Source organism: Geotrypetes seraphini, chromosome 4 (assembly GCF_902459505.1).
Source record: "Geotrypetes seraphini chromosome 4, aGeoSer1.1, whole genome shotgun sequence".
NCBI classification, from domain to species: domain Eukaryota; kingdom Metazoa; phylum Chordata; class Amphibia; order Gymnophiona; family Dermophiidae; genus Geotrypetes; species Geotrypetes seraphini.
The window spans coordinates 192,115,592-192,137,234 of NC_047087.1; the positions used below are offsets into that span (position 1 = coordinate 192,115,592).

Genomic DNA, 21,643 nt, shown 5'->3' on the forward strand with positions numbered 1-21,643 from the left:
AAGTATTCGGAAATCAAAATTGGTGAAACTGCGCAGGAGAAGTGGTTTGTAGGAGACTTTACTAAATAAGCAGAATTAATGGAGTCAGATGGTGAAAAAGAAGAGGCGAGAGTAATATTTAGAGGTAAAAGTAGCGCACAAAGGAGCGCATTAAGAACATAAGCAGTGCCTCCGCCGGGTCAGACCACAGGTCCATCCTGCCCAGCAGTCCGCTCCCGCGGCGGCCCAAACAGGTCACGACCTGTCTGTATCACCAGAAGGGGCTCCCTTGCCACCTTGGTTTCTCATTTAAGTCCTGTCTTCCTATCGAAGTCCTAACCCTCCGATCTTGCACATGCACGACCTGGTTTGGTTTCTATACTCATTACCTGGTTAGCTTTCTATACTTGTGTTACATCCCAGCTCCTCCCTCAGTATCCCATGATCCCTTTATCCTTCAGGAATCCGTCCAATCCCTGTTTGAATCCCTGTACCGTACTCTGCCTGATCACTTCCTCCGGTAGCGCATTCCAAGTGTCCACGACCCTTTGGGTGAAAAAAAACTTCCTTGCGTTTGTTTTGAACCTATCTCCCTTCAGTTTCTCCGAATGCCCCCTCGTATTTGCTGTCCCCTTCAGTCTGAAGAATCTGTCCCTATCCACCCTCTCTATGCCCCTCATGATCTTGAAGGTCTCTATCATATCTCCCCTGAGCCTCCTTTTCTCCAGAGAGAAGAGCCCCAGCCTATCCAACCTCTCGTCATATGGGCAATGTTCCAGCCCTTTTACCATTTTTGTTGCTCTCCTTTGGACTCTCTCAAGTACCGCCATGTCCTTCTTGAGGTGCGGCGACCAATACTGAACGCAGTATTCCAGATGTGGACGCACCATCGCTCGATACAATGGCATGATGACTTCCCGTGTTCTGGTTGTTATGCCCTTCTTTATGATGCCAAGCATCCTGTTGGCTTTTTTCGAGGCTGCTGCGCACTGTGCAGATGGCTTCAGTGATGCATCCACCAGCACACCCAAGTCTCTCTCAAGTCTGCTGTCTCCCAACAATACCCCCCCCCAATTTGTAGTTGAACAACGGGTTCTTTTTCCCTATATGCATGACCTTGCATTTGTCCACATTAAAGCGCATTTGCCATTTGTTTGCCCAGTCTTCCAGCTTGTCCAGGTCTCTTTGTAGGTCCTCACACTCCTCCCTGGTCCTAACTCTGCCGCACAGTTTGGTATCGTCGCAAATTTTATAACCTCGCACTTTGCTCCTTTTTCAGGTCATTGATAAATATGTTAAAGAGTAACGGCCCCAGCACCGACCCCTGTGGCACACCGCTCGTGACTCCCCGCCAGTCAGAATATTGACCCTTTACTCCGACCCTCTGCAGTCTGCCCGTCAACCAGTGCTTGATCCATCTGTGCACATCCCCTCCCACCCCGTGGTTCCACAGCTTCTTAAGCAGCCTTTCATGTGGCACCTTGTCGAAAGCCTTTTGAAAATCGAGGTAAATGATGTCTATGGGTTCCCCATTGTCCACCCGACTGCTTATTCCCTCAAAGAAGTACAGAAGGTTCGTTAGGCACGACCTTCCCTTACAGAATCCGTGCTGGCTTGTTCTCAATAGGTCATTCTTCTCGATGTGCTCGCAAATGCCGTCCTTGATCATAGCTTCCACCATCTTCCCTATAATTGAAGTCAGGCTCACCGGCCTGTAGTTCCCGGGATCACCCCTCGATCCCTTCTTGAAGATAGGTGTGACATTCGCCAATTTCCAGTCCTCTGGTACCTCACCAGTTTTCAAGGATAGGTTGCAAACATGCTGGATTGTGCCCGCTATTTCTTGTCTTAGTTCCTTCAGAACCCTTGGGTGGATCCCGTCCGGGCCCGGTGATTTGCCGCATTTTAGCCTGTCTATCTGTTTGAGGACATCCTCCTTACTTACCTCTATGTGATCCAATTTTTCAGCCTGTTTCCCACTCATGAGCTCCTCTGAGTCCGGTATATTAGTTGTGTCTTCGCTCGTGAAAACCGACGAGAAGAACGTGTTCAACCTCTCAGCTACCTCTTTATCCTCCTTAATCACTCCCTTCCTATCCCCATCGTCCAACGGCCCCACCTCCTCTCTCGCTGGTCGCTTCCCCTTAACGTAACTGAAGAATGCCTTGAAGTTTTTCGCCTCTCTGGCCAGCCCCTCTTCGTATTCCCCCTTTGCTTTTCTAACCTCCCGGTGGCATTCCTTTTGGCATTTCCTGTGCGCCTGGTGATTTTCCTCCGTTGGGTCCTTTTTCCATCTCCGGAAGGATACCTTTTTGTCCTTTATCGCCCTCTTTACTTCTGTTGACATCCAAACCGGGTCCTTTGATCGCTTGTTCTTGCAGCCTTTCCTGAAACTGGGGACGTACATTCTCTGTGCTTCCTGCAGGGTGTCCCTGAATAGGGTCCAGGCGCTTCCCACAGTCTCCACCCTAAAGATGTTTCTGAGCTTCCTCCCCACCATTTCCCTCATAGCAACATAGTTCCCTTTCTTGAAATTCAGCGCAGTTGTTGCGGTCCTCCTTACTATGGGTGTCTCTCTTTCTAATGTGAATCTGATCGTGTTGTGATCACTGTTGCCTAGTGGTCCTCCCACTTCTATCCCTCTAGTAGGCCCCCCTAATCCGTTTAGGATGAGGTCAAGAGTAGTACCCCCTCGCGTCGGTTCTTTGACTAGTTGCTCCATGAAGCAGTCCTTCACAGTTTCTACAAATCCTGTCTCCCTAGTGCAGTTGGAGTGACCCGTACTCCAGTCTATTCCCGGGTAGTTGAAGTCCCCCATCACTGTTACACTTCCAGTCCTGCATTCCTGTCTCAATTCTGCTTCCAAGTCGTGTCCGACTCCTTCTGGCATACCAGGTGGTCGATAGTACAGCCCCAGTTTTATGCCGGTACCCTTGTTTCCGGGTAATTTGATCCAAAGTGATTCCAGCCCCTCTGCCTTTGTTGCCATATCCATCCCGACCGAGTGGATAGAGTCCTTTATATATAGTGCTATGCCTCCTCCCTTCTTGTGGGTCCTGTCCCTCCTGTAGAGCTTGTACCCTGGCAGCACCACATCCCATTGATTTTTCTCTGTCCACCAGGTTTCTACAATTCCAATTATATCCAGGTCCTCCCCCTTGGCCACGACTTCTAGTTCACCCATCTTGGCCATGAGGCTTGTTGCGTTTGCGTATAAGCACCTCAGGTTCCGTCGTTTTTCTTCCACCTCTGCATTTACCTGGGCCACTTGCTCTTGGATTTCGGGCAGTTTTCCCGTTCCCTGTGCTTCTGCTTTGCCCTCAGCCTTTACCCTCTTAGCTTTCAGCTTCTCCACATCCCCGCCACCCCACTTCCCCGCTTTTCCTCTGGGTTTTCTAGCCCTACCGGCCCCCTCCTGGGCTATCGTCCCTTGAGCCTCTGTTTGATCCCCCTCGCCTTGTGGTACCTCTATATTACCCTCGGCTTTCGCCCTCGTGCCACCCAGTCCCCCTGTGTATCCATGCCCATTAGTTTTCTCCCAGCAATCTCCTTTTACCTGATGTTTCCCTCGCTGTCTGATTCTAAGATCTTCCGGTCCCTCTGCTTCCTCCTTGCAGTCAGCCCGTTCAGCATCTGTTCTGGATACTGTTGTCCGAAGCGTCAACATCAGATCAGCTGTCGGCTTTCCCCCTTTCCTCAGTTTAAAGCCCTCTCTATCTCCTTCCTCACATTGGCTGCCAGTAGTCTAGTTCCCGCTGTGCACAGATGCAGGCCGTCCCGCCGGTAGAGCTTGTTCTTTCCCCAGAAGGACGTCCAGTTCCTCACAAAGTGGAAGCCCTCCTCCTGGCACCATCTCCTCAACCATGCATTCACAGCTTGGAGGTCTGCCTGCCTCTTTGCATCTGCTCTCGGTACAGGCAGGATCTCCGAGAATGCTATCCTCCGTGTGCTCCGCTTCAGCTTTCGTCCCAGGACCCTGAACTGGTCAGTCAGTGTGGCCATGCTGAAGTTCCTCCGGCTCACATCATTCGTTCCGACGTGGATTATTACCGCAGTCTCCTCTGTCTCTGCTCCGTCCAGGATCCTCTCAATCCTGTCAGTGATGTCTCGTGTCTTGGCCCCTGGGAGACAAGTCACTAGCCGGTCCTCCCTTCCTCCAGCTACGTGACTGTCTACCTCTCTCAAGATCGAGTCTCCCACCACAATAGCAGACTTCCCTTTCCTCAGCAATCTCCTCTGCCTCAGGTCCGTGTCCTCAATGTAGTGTGGTGTCTCTCCCTCGGGGTCCCGGTGAGTCGCGGACTCCTCCTCTTGCGTGGTTCCTCCGCTAGGTCCTTCCCCAGTGTCGCCTTGTGGATCCTGGGTCTCGTCTGCCGACATCCGTCTGTGCTGCTGCTGATCTCGTTCCTCCACCTTCCTATAGGCCTCCTCGATGAATCTCTCAAGGTCCCTCACCTGGTCCACAATGGGGCCTGCTCCGTCTGTGTTCTGGGTAGACCAGTTCGTCTCCTCTGTGGTGCGCAGTCCCTCCAGTCCCTTCAGTTCCTGGACCCTGACCCTCAATCTGCCGACCTCCATCCTCAGGCTTTCCAGTTCCTGACACCGACTGCATATGTACTCCCGCCTTCCCAAAGGGAGGTAGTCATACATATTGCACTTTGTGAAGTATACCGGAAAGTACCTCTGGGATCCTGGGTCCTCCATCGCTCTCGTAAAGTGCTGGTGTGCTCCCGCTCTCCTGCTGCAACAGCTGCCTCACCAGCTCAGCTTCCCTCCTCGCGGCTGCTTTCTTCGCCTGGGGCTCCCTTCCTATTAAGGGGGGAGTCCGGGCGCTGACGTAGGTGGTGACGCGGTGCGGGTGGGCGGAGCTAACTCTCGCCGCTACCCGCTCGCACCGTCCCCTTCCTTCTCCTTCGCCTGCCTCCTCTCACCCGCTCTCCTGCTGCAACAGCCGCCTCACCCGCTCCCCTGCTGCAAAAGCCGCCTCTCGCTCAGCTTCCCTCCTCGCGGCTGCTGTATACAATATGTAAACTGCTTTGAATGTAACCAATTCTATTCCCGTTCCCCTTAGGCTACTTTAATTTCAACAATAGTTTATTAAAAATAGTTGTTAATTTTTTTAAATCCCAAGTTTATATCTTTATCAGTGAGAAATCTGGAACTGATGTGTTACACTTAGTAACATAGTAATTGACAGCAGATGAAGACTTGAAACGGTTCATCCAGTCTGCCCAATACATACATGATAAATTCATGATTAAATTACATCGTCTTTTTTTCTTTCATAGACTGTAGAAGTGTGCCTTAGTACCGGTGATACCACCTTGGTGGCCACCAACTCTGGCATTTCTAAGATGGTGTATCAAATAAAGATGCAAAATCAGACAATGATATGGAACCAAGTGAGAAAGTCAGTGGGAGTATCGCCACAATTTACACCTCATATATCCCTGTTAGCATAAAATTTTATAACGGATATATGAGAGGCTGTCTTTCAGATTTCAGAGTGCTGCAAAACATGCAATTTGTACAGTCTTTAATAGGACATGGCTTTCAAGAATGCAATGTTTTATTTTAGACAATTTTCTCTACACCTCCAAGATTTGCAGAGGTTAGTTGATTTTTATTACCTTATGAGAGAGGTTTTTTTTTTTTTAAACAAAATTTTTTACGTTACTCATACTTATTTGGCTCCTTTTATTAAGGTGTGCTAGTGTTTTTAGTGCTACGCGGCTAGAATTAACGCTAGCTCAATGCTGGCATTAAGGTCTAGCACGAGTAGCAATTCAGTGCATGCTGTTCCGCCTGTTAATGCCCTAACGCAGCTTAGTAAAAGGAGCCCTTATTGTTTCTCCCAATTCAAAACCCTTTTTGTGATATATGAAAGAGAGATCTTGGACTTCTGGAGAGAGAATCTTTTTGGAGCCCATTATGGGTACTCTTTTTTGAATTGTTTGAGTTGACAACACAGGAGTGACTTCTTTTTTTTATAGATTATATCCTCCCAGTACACTTATCAAAAGAGGGTTTAGAGGACTGACTTTTGTTGGAAAAAATGTAGACAGATAGATTCTTATATATGTGGTGGGGGAATGTCCTTGTATGCAACAATTTTGGAAATATGAACTACAAGCAATCCCCGTTTTATGAACATCCGACTTAATGTCAGACTCTTACTTACGAACCGGGGGTTGGGGGGGGTCCTATTCTAACTTTGGTGTCTCAATTTGCCCCTCTCCCTTCCTCCCGAGTCCCAACGCAACCCTCTCTCTCCCTCCTTTCCTCCATTCGGTGCACCAAGTACGTGCCTCCCTCCGGCGAATGTTTACCTTGTGGCCGGCTCCCTCCTCCTTGCAGCCGCAGTAATTTCTCTGCACAAGGTCGTGGGTGGCGGCTCCTATGCACGTCCCGCGGTGAGTTGGAAGCTTTCCCTCTGATATCGGAGGAGCTTCTAATCATTTTTCTGCATGCAGGCAGCTATTCCCTAAATCGGTTAGTGCACCTTAATAAAAGGACCTCTAAGTTCACAAGCAGGCATTCTTCTGATATCAGATCAAGTATCTAATATAATAAAACGCTAAGCGCGCATGCGCACTCTTACCACATGTTCCCTGATCCGTATGTCCGTGGCCGGTAAGAGTCCGTATGCGCGCTTAAAATGACCCCACACTCGGGGCAGCAGAAACCAAAGTGAATCGTGGATCCAAACAGCCCTGGCAGCTGAACTAAATAGTGGCCCGGGAAGAGAAGCGCTGAAGACTCCAGCCACTTTGCCGGCTCACCACTCACTCTGTAAGTAATTTCTTCGTGGTCTGACCCTCCCATCCCTTCCCGATGTCTGATCAGCTCACTTAGTCCTTTGCCACCCCCCCTCTTCCTTTCCCGCGGTCCCGACTCCAAACCTGCCGACTCCAGCAGCATCCGCAGCACTCTACACACGCTGCTTCAGGGCCTTCTACTGCCCTGATTTGCTCTGCCGCGTCTCTGATGATGTCATCAGGGAGGTGCCAGAGTAAATCAGGGCAGTAGAAGGCCCTGAGGCAGCGTGTGTAGAGTGCTGCAGATGCTGCTGGAATCGGCAGGTTTGTCGACACCACGGGAAGAGAAGGGGAGGGGGCAGTAAGGGACTAAGGGAGCCGGCCAGACTGCGGGAAGGGAAAGGGGGAGTAGGGGAAACGCTGCTGCTGCACAGGGAAGTGGTGTGGGGGGAGAGAAATGGAGAGGGCGGGAATGCTGCTGCTGTGGCTGCTGCACAGGGAAGTGGGGGGGATCAAAATGCTGCTGCAGCACAGGGAAGTAGGGTGGGGGAAATGCTGCTGCACAGGGAAATGGAGGGGGAGGGAATGCTGCTGCTGCACAGGGAAGTGGGGGGAGAGAAATGCTGCTGCATAGGAGGCAGGGAGAGAGACAGATAGATAGAAAGAAAGACAGACAGCGGGAGGAAGGGAGACAGAAAGAAAGAAAAGAAGAGAGACACAGAAAGGCAGACAGACAGAGGGGGCCAGGGAGAGAGACAGACAGAAAGAAAGACAGTGGGAGAGAGAGAGAGACAGAAATAAAGACAGACATATATTCTAGCACCCGTTAATGTAACGGGCTAAAATACTAGTACTATTATAATGGTATGAATACAGCTGGCAAAATCCTGCCTAACTATTTAAAGTTAAAAAAAAAAAGAAAGAAAGAACAGATCTCTCAAGATTTCAACAATTAGAAATGGTGACACTAGGCCCGGATTCTGTATAGGATGCCGGTCCGGGCATCCTATACAGAATCGGGCCTACACCTGTCCAAAGTTAACCCGATTCTGTAACCGACGTCCATGTTGCAGATGCCGGTTACAGAATCAGGTTTAACATGCCCAACCCCCCTCCCCAGACCCCCCCAATGGCCCCTGAAGATTGCTGGCAGGAGGGTGCCCAACTCCTCCTGCCGGACCCCCCAACGCCTCCCCTAAGATCGCCGGCAGGAAGATGCTCAACCTTCCTGCCGACAGAACCCGCTCCTTGACGATTGCCGGCAGGAAGGTGCTCAGCCCTTCCTGCCGACAGAATGCACCCCCCTGACAATCGCTGCAAGAGGGTACCCAACTCCTCCTACTGACCCCCCAACGGCCCTCCCAACGATCGCAGCAGGAGGGTACCCAACCCCTCCTGCCGGCCCCCCCAACAGCCCCCCTAAGATCGCTGGAAACCCAACCCCTCCTGCTGGACCCCCCCAATTGAACCCCCCCATTGGACCCCCCCATTGAACCCCCCCTTAGTCTTACTTTCAAGTTGGACCGGACGGCTCCTCTCATGTCCGGCCTGCAGGTCCGCCTACGTCCAAATGAGGCAGGCCCGCCCCTCCCCTCCCCTACCCACTGGATCCTAGGGCCTGATTGGCCCAAGCGCCTAAGGCCCCTCCTATAGCGGGAGGGGCCTTAGGTGCCTGAACTTGAAAGTAAGACTAAGGGGGGCGTTCCAGGGTGGGGGGGGTTCATGGGTTGGTCCGGCAGGAGGGGTTAGGCACCCTCTTGCCGGTGATCTTAGGGGGTGCCATTGGGGGGCCGGCAGGAGGGGTTGGGCACCCTCCTGCTGGCGATCTTAGGGGGGCTGTTGGGGGGGCCGGCAGGAGGGGTTGGGTACCCTCCTGTCGCAATTGTCGGGAGGGCCCTTAGGGGGGTCGACAGGAGGGGTTGGATACCCTCCTGCCGTGATTATCGGGAGGGCCGTTGGGGGGTCAGCAGGAGGGGTTGGGCACCCTCCTGCCGTGATCGCTGAGGGGAGGGCCATAGCCGTGGCCACTATACTAATCACAACAGGGAGATCCTTGCCGCAATTAGGTACAGCGGCCGCGTCTACTTACCATGTAGGCCAGCATTTTGCTAGCCTACATTGTAAGTGTCTCCCGTTCTGCTAGGTAGACGCATAGGGCCGCCTAGGTTCGCTTAAGGCTACCGCCTAGCCTTAAGCGAGCTTAGGCGGGCTTGTGGGCCTCTCTAGGCTCCCTGGAGGTGCCTTCAATATAGGTGGCCTGCCTGGGGAGCATTTAAAAAAAATTTTTTTTTTAGAAAAAGTATCTCCCGATTGATTGGCTGATTAGACAGCTGTAGGACGCCTACAGCTGTCTACAATCGGGAGCACTTTGCAGAATCAGGGTCTACATGTTCAGAACTAGTACTATTGGCAGGTTATTTGTGGAATTTTATGAAAATATTTATACATCATAAAAATCACTATCTTAAGATCAGATTGATGCATTCCTCAATTCTTTCTAAAAACCTTTAAATGTAAAAATGGTTGAACACTTAAATGAACCAATCTCAACTTTGAAAATATGTAATTCACTCTATAAAGGTATTAAGATTAAGGGCCGCAAACGTTTTCAACATGTTCAGAATATTGCTATCAAATTTATTACAGGTCATTGTATATTTGATTATGTAACCCCACTATTAAAAGCCACTCACTGGTTGCCTGTTTCTTATATAATAATCTATAAAATCCTACTCCTAGTTTTTAAAATTCAGGCAGCGGAAATCCATTTGTACTTTATACTGATAACTTATTATCCATTCCGAACATTAAGATCTGTTAATGAAAATCGCTTAATTGTTCCTTTTTTTCGTCAAATTATATCTGATACTCATCGTTGTGACATTTTTTCTGTACAAGGTCCTGAACTTTGGAGCCTTTTGCCAATTCATTTAAGACTTCAAAAATCTCTAACACAATTTAAAAAGAATTTTAAAACATATCTTGTTGCAGACGCTTTTACTTAATTTAAGATTTTAACTAATGGCTAGACATAGCTGAATGGTTTGGAAGACCAATACCTTATGCTTTTTCCTCCCCAACATTTCTTTATAAAATGGAGTTCCTTCTCTGTCTCCATCATAGTCTTGTTATGTCTTATTATTTTAACTTGATTTTAGTTTAGGTTTAACTTAATTTATTTTTAATTGTAAGCCGCCTTGACATATTTTGATAGGTGGGATATCAAAATTGTAATAAACGTGGAAACTTGGATAAAAGCATTAAAAAAAGAATAAAACACCTGGTAATGATAGTCTGGATACAGTGTTTTATAACCATATTGCTCCTCACCTAACCCACCGACATTTGAAACTGAATTCCAAGTTCATTGAAATAAAACAAGGTAAAGTCACTTTTACCGAGGCAGTAATTGCGGTTTTGGAAAAACCTGGTTGTGACCCCTTACAACTTAAACTATAGACCTATTTCATTGTTAAACTATGAATATAAGATTTATGCCAAGATATTGGCTGGTCACCTTGCCAAAACTATTCCCAACTTAATACATCCTGCACAAACAGACTTTATTAAAGGCAGATTGTCAGCTGACAGTACGAGAACTTTCTGTCATGTGATGCAGGCTGCTTAGTGCATGGAGAGTTCAGCCTGTGCTGTCTGTCTGGGCACTGAGAAAGCTTTTAATTATATTGAGTGGAAAGTTTTATTTTCTGTACTTAAATGGTTCTACCTGGGTTCTTGATTATAGCACATGTATATTCTAATCCAAGAACATGTAATCTCAGAACATGTATAAATGTTAATTTCTACTATTAGCATTTTCAAAACATGAAGATGTCTAAAATACAGTATAAATTGCCACTTGAACATTTTTCTTGCCAAAATGTCCAAGTGCCAATTTTCAAAACTGTCTTTTTGGATGTCTTGCTGAGGTGTCCTTGCTGCTGTGTGTCCAGAACTAAAAAAAAAAAAAAAAAATTGTTGGAAGTGTTGGAATGTTGGAAGTGTGTTCTGAGCAGGCTTAGACTTGCATGTCTTGCGGTAATAATCAAACCTTTCCCAAGACATCCTGGATGGAACTTAGACGTTATAAGTTTACACCTGTTTTAAAAACATCTAAGTGCCAAAAAGATACCTAAATTGACCAGATGACTATTGGAGGGATTAAATAATGACCCCCTACACACTCCCCCCCCCAGAGGTCACTGACCCCCTCCCACCCCTCAAAAACTCAGAATGAAACAGTACATATCTGTCTGTAGAACAGCAGCACTTAGTATGGGAAAGCCTAGTATAGCAGTGTTCTTCAACCACCAGTCCATGGACCAGTGCCGGTCCACAGAAATTTCCTGCCGGTCCACAGGGCCAGCACATGCATCAGGCCCAAAACAGTGTTCTTCAACCGTCGGTCCACTGTGCGATCGATAGGGCGTTATCTTCAAGCCAGCTCCCTCTTCCTAACTGATTCAGTGCACAACGCCACGGGCAGTGGCTCCTGCGGGCATCCTGCGCCTGAACCAAAAGCCTTCTCTCTGACGTTGCAACTTCAGAGGGAAGGCTTCCAGATGAGGCATGGGACGTGCAAGGTGCAATTAGTACTATTATGGGGGCGGGGTTTGGGGTAGAGATTGGGTAGAGATGGGCGGGGTCTGGCCCACAACTTAGCCCAGTGTTCTTCAACCGCCGGTCCACGGACCGATGCCGGTCCACAGAATAATTCCATAGGTCCATAGGTGTAAAAAGGTTGAAAACCACTGTAGTAGAACATCACACAGGTATCTTAAGTAGCCTAGTGGGTGGGCTAGTCAACTGTAGAGAGGAGGACCCAGACCCATAAGCCACTCTAAGCACTACATTTATGGTAGAAAGTGTGAGCCCACCAAAATCCTACTATACTGCCATATAGGTGTCATCTGCTATTGGGGAGGTAGACAGGTGGGTATAGTAGGTTTTGGGGAAGTTTTGGAGGGCTCACCATATATTTATAAGAGGGTTATAATGAGATGTATTTCTGGAATCTTTTATGTAAAGTTTATAGCAGTATCTTTTAAGGCAATGTGCTGCAGCTCGAGGCATCTGGAAGTGCACGAACATTGCCATGATGATGTACGCACACACACAAAGGCCCTCCAGACAGGCTCTGAGATGCCAGAAGGGGGTGCCAGCAGGGAAGAGGGCTGGAGAGAAGGAGAGATGCTGGTGCCGGCTGATTTTTTGCGGGATGTGCCTCTCGCCATGAGAGACATGTCCTGTAGGCAATCAGCTGGCATCTGCGCTTCTCCTCCTCCCCGGTGCACTTCGGCACGCATAAAATCTCAGGAGGCGCACAGTTTGAGATACACTTCTCCCTCCGTATTTGCGGTTTCAGTATTCACGGTTTCGATCATTTGCAGTTTTTAGCTTGCTGGCTCCTCCCCCAAATTACGTCAGTTTGCATAGAGAAATCGCTGATTCCAAGCGTTTATGGAGAAAATCGCTAATTCCCGGCACTCTCTTCACCGTGTTTTGCCTCTCCTTCAGGAACAGGCCAGGTCTCCCACCATGTTATTCGCGATAGTTTTTAATAGAAAACATAAAATCTCCGGAGGCGCACAGTTTGAGATACACTTCTCCCTCCGTATTTGCGGTTTCAGTATTCACGGTTTCGATCATTTGCAGTTTTTAGCTTGCTGGCTCCTCCCCCAAATTACGTCAGTTTGCATAGAGAAATCGCTGATTCCTAGCGTTTATGGAGAAAATCGCTAATTCCCGGCACTCTCTTCACCGTGTTTTGCCTCTCTTTCAGGAACAGGCCAGGTCTCCCACCATGTTATTCGCGATAGTTTTTAATAGAAAACAGTGAATAACATATGAAAAAGTTATTTGCGGTTTTTCTGTATTTGCGGGTCTGTTAATCCCCTATCACAGCGAATACGGAGGGAGAAGTGTACACTGCTTTAAGATGTCCTACTATGTTATTGGGATGTATATGTTGCCAGTCCATTTACAACACTAGCTCTTCCCAAGTCCAAATGGTCTGGATTTGGATGTTTTGAACTTTTTTGTGGTCAAAAATGGCAAACAAAGTTGAATGTTCTTTAAGAGCAGTATTCTGGTAGGTTGCTGAAGATAAATTTCCATCACCTCCTATATGGTTACCCACTGAACAAAAATTATGTGGACACATCCTGTTAATTATAGATTGGGTTCAGGTAGTCCTGGAAATCTGTGTTTTTGTGAGAATGTGCTGGAGTTTAGGAAGTTACTAAAAACATATTTTTTGGTCCAAGCATTTTAATAAAATGAAGATTTTTCTGTGTTTAGGAAGATTTGTGTATTAGGTGGATTACAAAAATGCTTTGTCAATCTTGTTGATGTGAATGAAGATTTTTTAAATTTTGTAAATGTCTGTCGAATGACTTTGGATATTTTATTGTAAGCCACCTAAGTTTTAGGCGGATAATAGATATTTTAAATAAATAAATAAATAATTAAAATATCAGCCCTGTAATATATTACATAGTGCCCTTGTAGCAATTAGAAAAACACCAGAATAAATCAATTGCATCTTTCATTTTGTATCAGTGATAAACCAATTTACTGGGTTGATTGGATTAACAATGAAATTTTCACTTTGGACGTGGAGGGGCATAATAAAAAAAAACGTCTAAGTCTCCTTTGGGCCTAAGGCCTTAAACGTTGAAAGTAGAAGCAGGGAAAATGTCCATTATAAAAAAAAAAAAAAAGTTCCAAAAGAAGGTTTTTTTTTTGTGTTTTTTTTTACAATGGCCTGCCTCTACGTTCAGCTGTTTAAACGCCCAGACCACCACTATGTCTAAACTTATACCATATAATCAACCTAAAAAAAAGCCTAAGTCCCAAGCGTCCAAAACAAGGGCTTTTAGGCGAAGGAGGAGCTAGTCCTTCGCCTAAAAACTGGATTCTGTAACTAGTGTCTGTCAAAAAGAACACCGGTTACAGAATACCCCCCAGGCCCAAGCCCTCCTGCCCCGTGGCACCCCGAACCCCCGACTACGATCGGGGCAAGAGGGAGGCCAAGCCCTCTTGTCCCGCCAGCCCTCGACAGCATCGGGACAAGAGGGAGCCCAAGCCCTCTTGCCCCGCCAGCCTCAACCCCTCTCCCCTTCCCCCCGCCGATTCCGATGGGGCCAGAAGGGAGCCCAAGCCCTCCTGGCCTGGTGGCAGCGTGATCCCCCACCCGCCCAACACGATCGGGGCCAGGAGGGAGCCCAAGCCCTCCTGGCCCGATGATCCCCAACCCCCCTCCTCCCCGCCGATTCCGATGGGGCCAGGAGGGAGCCCAAGCCCTCCTGACCCGGTGACACCCCCTACCCCCCACCCCCACTAAAATACACTTCCAACCCCAATCCCCCCACCTTTAAATTGTTGGTCGGACAGACGGGTGCCGTTGAATGCCTGGCCTTAGGGCCTGATTGGCCCAGGCGGCTCAAATCCCACCCACAGGTGGGGCCTGAAACGCCTGGGCCAACTGGAATAGGCCCAGTAGGCTTAGCCATCTATCCTGCAGCGATAGGCAGGTTGCTGGGGCCGCTGAGCTGCAGCGATTAGCTCAGCGGCCCCTTTTTCGGCACTTATACCTGTTTTGACTTGGTCTAAGTCAAAACGTATAAGTGCCGACTAGGCAACCTATGAAATGTTTTGGTTATACCTGTTGTATGCCTAGGTGTAGGTCGGCCCACCTCCTGCCCACCGTCCACCCTTTCCCCTCCTCTGAAAATGCCTCTTTACGCTCTATGCGTTTAGAGGCAGGGGAAAAGTCTAAGCTGGTTTTAGATACGTCTATAACCAGCTTTGATTATGGGTACTTGGACGATCAGGCTTTTTGATCTTTTTAACTTTTAACAATACAGTTCTTTTGATAGTCTAAAGGCTAAGTATGACTTACAATCATCACGATTTTATTTTTTTATTTGTTCAGTTTTTCTATACCGTTCTCCCCAGGGAGCTCAGAATGGTTTACATGAATTTATTCAGGTACTCAAGCATTTTTCCCTGTCTGTCCCGGTGGGCTCACAATCTATCTAATGTACCTGAAGCAATGGAGGGATTAAGGGACTTGCCAGGGTCACAAGGAGCTGCGTGGGTTTGAACCCACAACCTTAGGGTGCTGAGACTGTAGCTTTAACCACTGCACCACACACTCCCCTAAATATTTACAATTGAGGTCTTGTATATGGAATAGTAAAATCCTACATAAAGACTTGTATGTCCATTCAGATGTGTTTGTTAACTTGTAAGTTATCTCATTAGGCAAAATAGCCTCAAAAATTCACAAGGCTTTTAGTCACAAAGCCCTTTAGACATCTATTAAACAAAATAGGGTAAATGCTTTCCTTTCTATTGCTGGTCATGCCAAAAAGTTGAAGATTATAGTTGCATAGCAGATGGAGGATTTGATAGGTAAAATTTGCTATATTTGCATCCAGACCTCCTGCCAGTAAAGCTTTATCTTATTACAAGAGAAAATTACATGTTGGAGAGTACCAAAGTTTCTGTTTGTCTTTCAGACTTACTGTCTATGGACCAGGCCAAATTACTAGACATCCTAATATCAATTGCAATCAAAATTGTCATTATTGAATAACAAAAACAATAAAGTTAAGTGTATTATGGTGCAGCTCTGTTTAGTTTATAAATATGAATGTCATTTCAGATAAGTCACATACAATGGTTAAGTTTAAGAGAATATGGAATTCTATATCAAAATTTTGTACCACATCAAAATTACATTTTCTACAGATTTTACTATGTAGAACCTCATATACTATCAATATATATGTCTGTACATTTGGTTGTCTTGTAATATTGCTCTGTTGTGATAATCAAATATATTATTAAACGGATGTTTATATTTCTGTAATTTTTATATTTACAATAAAATCTAAATAGAACTAAAAAAAAAATTAAAATGACTTGTTTAACAAAAGTAGAAAAAAGTAATTTTATTTTTTACTAGTCTTTAAGCCTGTTACATTAACGGGTGCTAGAATAGATGTGTCTGTCTGTCTTTCTTTATCTCTCTCTCCTTGGCCGCTGTCTGTATCCTTCTGTCTCCCCCCTCCCCCCCCGAGCAAAGCTGTCTACCCCCAGCACCCACCTCCCTCCCAAATGTCTCTCCATGGCCCTCTTCTGTCTCCCCCCCAGAGCAAAACTGTCTGTCCCCAGCACACCTCCCCCCAAAGCAGCCCCCTTTCCCTATCTCTCCATGGCCCCTTCTGTCTCCCCCAGCACACCCCTCCCCCCAAAGCAGCCCCCTTTCCCTCTCCTGCTGACTCTCTCTCTGGCCCCCTTTCTCTGTCTGTCTTTCTGTCCCTCTTCCTGCCCCTGTGTCTTTCTTTCTTTCTGTCTCCCTCCCGCTGTCTGTCTGTCATTTTTCCCCATTTCCCTGTGCAGCAGCATTTCCATCCCACTTCCCTATGCAACAGAAACAGCATTTCCCTCCTATCCCCCCCCTTTCCTGTGCAGAAGCAGTAGCAGCATTTTCCCCCACCCCCCTTTCACTTCTCTTACCTTCTCTTCCCTGCTCCGTTCGGCCCATCCCCCTTCTTTTACTGCCGTTGTCCTGCTTGATCTGGCCTGCTTCTGACCCTCCCACCGCCGACAAACCTCGGGGCTCCAGCCGCGTAGGCAGCACTTTAAACACGCTGCTTCGCGGCCTTCTACTGCCGATTTCCTCTGCCGCGTCTGTCTCCGATGATGTCATCAGAGACGCGGCAGAGGAACTCGGCAGAGAAGGGCACGAAGCAGCGTGTTTATAGTGCTGCCTACGCCGCTGGAGCCGGGAGGTTTGTGGAGGGTCAACGGCCGGAGCGGGGCTGCTGTCCACCACTCGTTTGCTGCCACTGGTGCTGCCTACTCCGTTGGAGCCGGGAGGTTTGTAGAGAGCACAGTCGCGCGCATGCGCCTCCAGCCCCTGCAAGCGCCATGAGGTGTCAATTAGAATGTTGCCACAGAAGCACACCTCACGGCGCCAGAACTCACGAATTTTTGAGAGCGCATGCGCGCTCTAGCTTTTTATTATTATTGATTTCATAACCAAAGTTGTACCTCCACATTTAATACATGGTACAGAATACACAATTTGATGTTTGTGGCTGTTGTCTAACTTATTTTCAGATCATTGTCCACAGTAATTCCCAAGTTCATCTCCTGTAGTCTATTCAAATGAATTAATTTGCATAGTTCTGTTGGTGCTTTATGGGAATCTTGTATTTCTTTCCTAACAAGCTGTCTCTCTTACAGACATGTACTGTTATGGAACAATAATGCTGAAAACAAAACAGTGACTCATGCAAGACCCTTACCACAGTTTCAGCCGCAGGTGATCACCAACATTAACTGATTGAAGTAAGTACATGTGCCCTTCATTTCAACTCCTCTACCTGCTTTATCTTTTACTTGCTCCCTTCAAATTGATACCCCAGAAACATAAACGTAGCCTATTATTGACCTCTGTGCGGGCTTCATGGAAATTTCTGTTGCTCTCATTGCACTGAACACACACCAGTTCTGACTTTATCCCCATTATTGGTAATATGCAGTTTACCCCAGGAATGCATCATGCAGTAGTTAGCAGATGGGCACAACATGGATTAGTCCTTTGTAGCCAGGGATCTCAAAGTCCCTCCTCGATCCAGTCCGGTTTTCAGGATTTCCCCAATGAATATGCATTGAAAGCAGTGCATGCACACAGATCTCATGCATATTCATTGGGGAAATCCTGAAAACCCGACTGGATTGCGGCCCTCAAGGAGGGACTTTGAAACCCCTGTTTGTAGCTGATTTTCTAACAACAAACAGTACAATGAAATCCCTTGATGCCTTAATACAAGGTCATGGAGTATCAGCTCAGGTTTGGTTTGCTTACAGCTTTCCCACTACATACCATCTCAGTTAAAGTCATATTGCTCACTGGCAATGAGGAAAGCGCTACACGTCTTTTTATTACTCCCTGACTAAAGCTCTTAATCAATTAATGTCCCACAAACAATATAAACAGATTCTGACAGTCTGGCATCAGAGCTACAGACAGTTCTTACTGAGCATGAATAATACAGAATATAGCTATGATGGTCTACAATGCTAGATACAGAGAATTTGTTTATTTTTAGTATTTATACACCGTTTATAGCAGGGCTGCCCAAGTCCGGTCCTCGAGATCTACTGGCAGGCTAGGTTTTCAGGATATCCACAATGAATATGCATGAGAGATTTGCCTGCACGCCTTCTTGGTATGCAAATCTCTCTCATGCATGTTCATTGTGGATATCCTGAAAACCTAGCCTGCCAGTAGATCTCGAGGACTGGACTTGGGCAGCCCTGGCTTATAGCCTAAGAGGTTTACATTCAGAATGCCTTAATCGCACCATTTTAAGAGTATACATCTCGCAATTACAACTGTATCATATGGGAGGGGTGGAAACATCCATATGTCTTAAATGTGGCACACAAGTAGATACTTTATCACATTCCCTCTGGCCCTGCGCCCATATTCATTTTGGATGCAAATATTTGATTCTGTTGGGGTGCTGTTGTAGCAAAGAGTACTACCTATACCACTGGGGGTTATATTTGGGAAATTTACTTTTGGAGGTAGAATGACAACAGGTAATAAACTATTTATTCAAAAGGCATATGTTGGGATAAAATGCATACTATAAATGTGGGTACAAAATATATCGCCATCCTTTTGGCAATGGAAAAATCTAATGCATCAATTAATGACATGGGAAGCTAGAGATGCCTGTGCAATGTATATAAGGAAAAAGCAATTTTGGTCTGTTTGGGAATCTTATGTTACTGCTCTACCAACCAGATCTCGAAGTTTGATCCTCAGTAAACTACTGTAACTGTTTATTATATAGTATATATCATAACCTCTGTAGGTATAGGCTATTAGTAATGTTCTTTCCAGGAGTAATGGATGTTTTTATTTATTTTGCAAGAGTAGAAGGGAAACTGGGAGTATCAGCGGGTGAGTTCTGTCTTAGGGGAAGTTGGTAAGATTGGAAGTCTTGAAGGTTCTAGATTACATATATTCAGCCTGGGGCACAAGAGAAAGGTCTCGGGACATGTTTTGAATTAATGCTTTGATTTATGTGGGACTGAGCTGCTCCTCTTTCCTTCTAAACCCTCTGCTCCTCTTCCTCCAGTCTCCATCTCTGTAAATAATATTGTCATCGTTCCAGTCTCCTCTACTCGCAACCTTGGAGTCATCTTCGAGTCTGACCTCTCATTTTCTACACACATCCAGCAAACTGCTAAGGCCCGTCACTTCTATCTCTACATCACCAAAATTCACCCCTTCCTCTCTGAGCACACTGCCCAGACCCTTGTCCATGCTCTTGTAACCTCACACTTAGATGACTGCAATCTACTTCTAACTGGTCTCCCGCAGCGTTGTTTCAATCCCCCCTGCAATCTGTGCACGACTCATTTTCTACTAATCTTGTCACCCCTCTCCTTAAATCACTTCACTGGCTTCCTATCCGCCTTCGCATACAGTTCAAGCACCTATTGCTGATATACAAACACCCCAATATCTCATCTCTCCTCTCTTCTCTCTCCTTATACACCTCCCAGAGAAATCCGTTCCTCAGATAAGCTGTTTTAGACATACCCTTCTCCTCCACTGCCAATTCCAAACTTCGTTTCTTTCATCTAGCTGCCTCCTATGCCTGGAATAAGTTACCTGAGTTTGTCCATCAAGCCCCTTCTCTTACCTTGTTTAAAAGCAGACTGAAAACCCACCTTTTTGATATAGCCTTCAATCCATAACCAACCTAGCCAGCAGATTAACCATTCCCCTTAACTGTATCCATGACATCCTGTTTGTCTGTCTTGCCTATTTAGATTGTAAGCTCTTTCGAGCAGGGACTGTCTTCTTTGTGACTCTGTACAGTGCTGTGTACATCTGGTAGCGCTATAGGAATAATAAATAGTAGTAGTAGTACTTCTTATATCATACTTAGAAATTAGATTTTAGATGAAGGTAAACTGGGAAAGATTGGTTAATAGAGCAACACTCAACAAAGACACCCAATAGTATTGTTTATATCTTTTTATTTGAAATATTTGTACCATCTTTTTTTTGTGTGAAATATACTTTATTTACAGTGGTGGGATATACAAAAGTCCACACCATTACGAAGCAACTATCAACAAAACAAAATAAACATTGTAAGATAATATTAACTGTATATGCAATAAGGTACCATTTAAAGCAGGTAAGAAGCCCTGCCATCCTCCCACCTTTTTAAAAATTTTCATCTATCTACATCAGGGGTCCCCCTTGAGAGCCGAATCCAGTCGGGTTTTCAGGATTTCCCCAATGAATATGCATGAGATCTATGTGCATGCCCTGCTTTCAATGCATATTCATTGGGGAAATCCTGAAAACCCGACTGGATTCGGCCCTCAAGGAGGAACTTTGGGGACCCCTGATCTACATTCATACTTGGACATCCACCCCCTGCAAGCACTTTACAGCACTCATCCGTTGTCTACACACTTCTCTCTCCGCTTGTCCCCACTTTCACACCAAATACTCTTCTCCCCAGATCCCTTGTTACTGCAACTAAGATGTCCCAAATTGAGTAACTAAGGGCTCCTTTTACAAACGTGCGCTAGGGCCTTAACGCACGGAATAGCACACGCTAGCCACTACCGCCTCCTTTTGAGCAGGTGGTAGATTTTCAGCTAACATGTGCTAATCCAGTGCGTGCGTTAAAAACGCTAGCGCACCTTTGTAAAAGGAGCCCTAAGAGTAGTAGAAATTTCCAATATTCTTTCCCACAAAGCTACATAATATTTCTTGTCAAGTTGTGCGGCGTTACGATACGACTGTGTCTCAAACTGGTCCAGCTCTCTCAATTGTGCCAGACACTATGGTTGTACCATCATTCTATATTGTTGAACCATAGCTGATAATGTAGGGATGGAGGAAGTTTTGCATTATAAAACTAAACATTTTGTTGCTGACATATGTATTCTTTTATTAGTCTTGTTTAATAAAAATTGTTTCAAAGTACATGTGCCCTTCTATAACACTTATATTCATGTGAACTGTTTTATAGAGACTTTACCTAATACCCAGGTCACAGTCAGATATGTCCTAAAAATATTATTAACTCCTTTTCCTCTGCCACTAATTCCTTGCCCTTTTACCATTGTAGAGAGGTTACAATGCTTAGAAACTAGCAATTGTAGGGTTATAATTTGCCTCTCTTGGAGCTAGGTAAAAGTATATGGAGCCAGGCAGAGCACTTGCTGGAGGCTGGTTATGTTATACTGGGTGGGGAGGAACATATGACTCCTAACCTGGTTTCCAATGCAATAGGTGAGACATTCTTGAGAAGTGGGTTATATCCCAATGGCCACGAGCCATCTGTAGAAGAAATCCACTTCGGATTTTTTTCTCTGAGAGCTCTACTGCCACCTGTAGTTTTCCCCTTTTGCATGCGAGCCTGAAGACCTCTGTTCTGCTCTCCCTTTTTCTTATTTTCTGTGGTGGTTTTTGTCTCTCTTCGGGGTTTATTTTGTGCTCGGAGTATTTCTTCAGCTCTGCCTGCATAGAGAACATACAGATTCTGGTCTGAGCTGACAGGCCGATCCTTGATGGTACCTATTAGCCACCCTGCATTTGTTTCTTTGGAGTTTAGGGCTGTCCCCGCTTTTTCCTTACCTTCTGTTTAGCAGAGGTTCGAGCGCAAGCTGTTAGGTGTCCTTTGGAGGTTCAACAGTGTCTTGCAGGGCACCAGCTGCATTTTTGCCTCCACTCTTTCTCTTAGCACGTCTGTTGGTCCACAGGGGTGGAGGTACGGTTAGATACCATTTCTGACTGGCAGCCCAAAGATCATTTTAATTACCCTTTTTTTCATGTTGTAATA

The 21,643-nt window shown here is 46.3% G+C and overlaps 1 protein-coding gene across 22 annotated transcripts in view; it reads left to right on the forward strand.

The window, feature by feature from the left end:
• SORBS1 (sorbin and SH3 domain containing 1) overlaps positions 1 to 21,643 on the forward strand; it is a 510,557-nt gene that overhangs the window by 103,381 nt on the left and 385,533 nt on the right. For all 22 annotated transcript variants that reach the window (XM_033940055.1, XM_033940058.1, XM_033940056.1 and 19 more), the window contains one exon: positions 16,998 to 17,102. The gene's annotated coding sequence lies outside the window, so the exon portion shown is untranslated. The remainder of the gene's footprint in view (positions 1 to 16,997; positions 17,103 to 21,643) is intronic.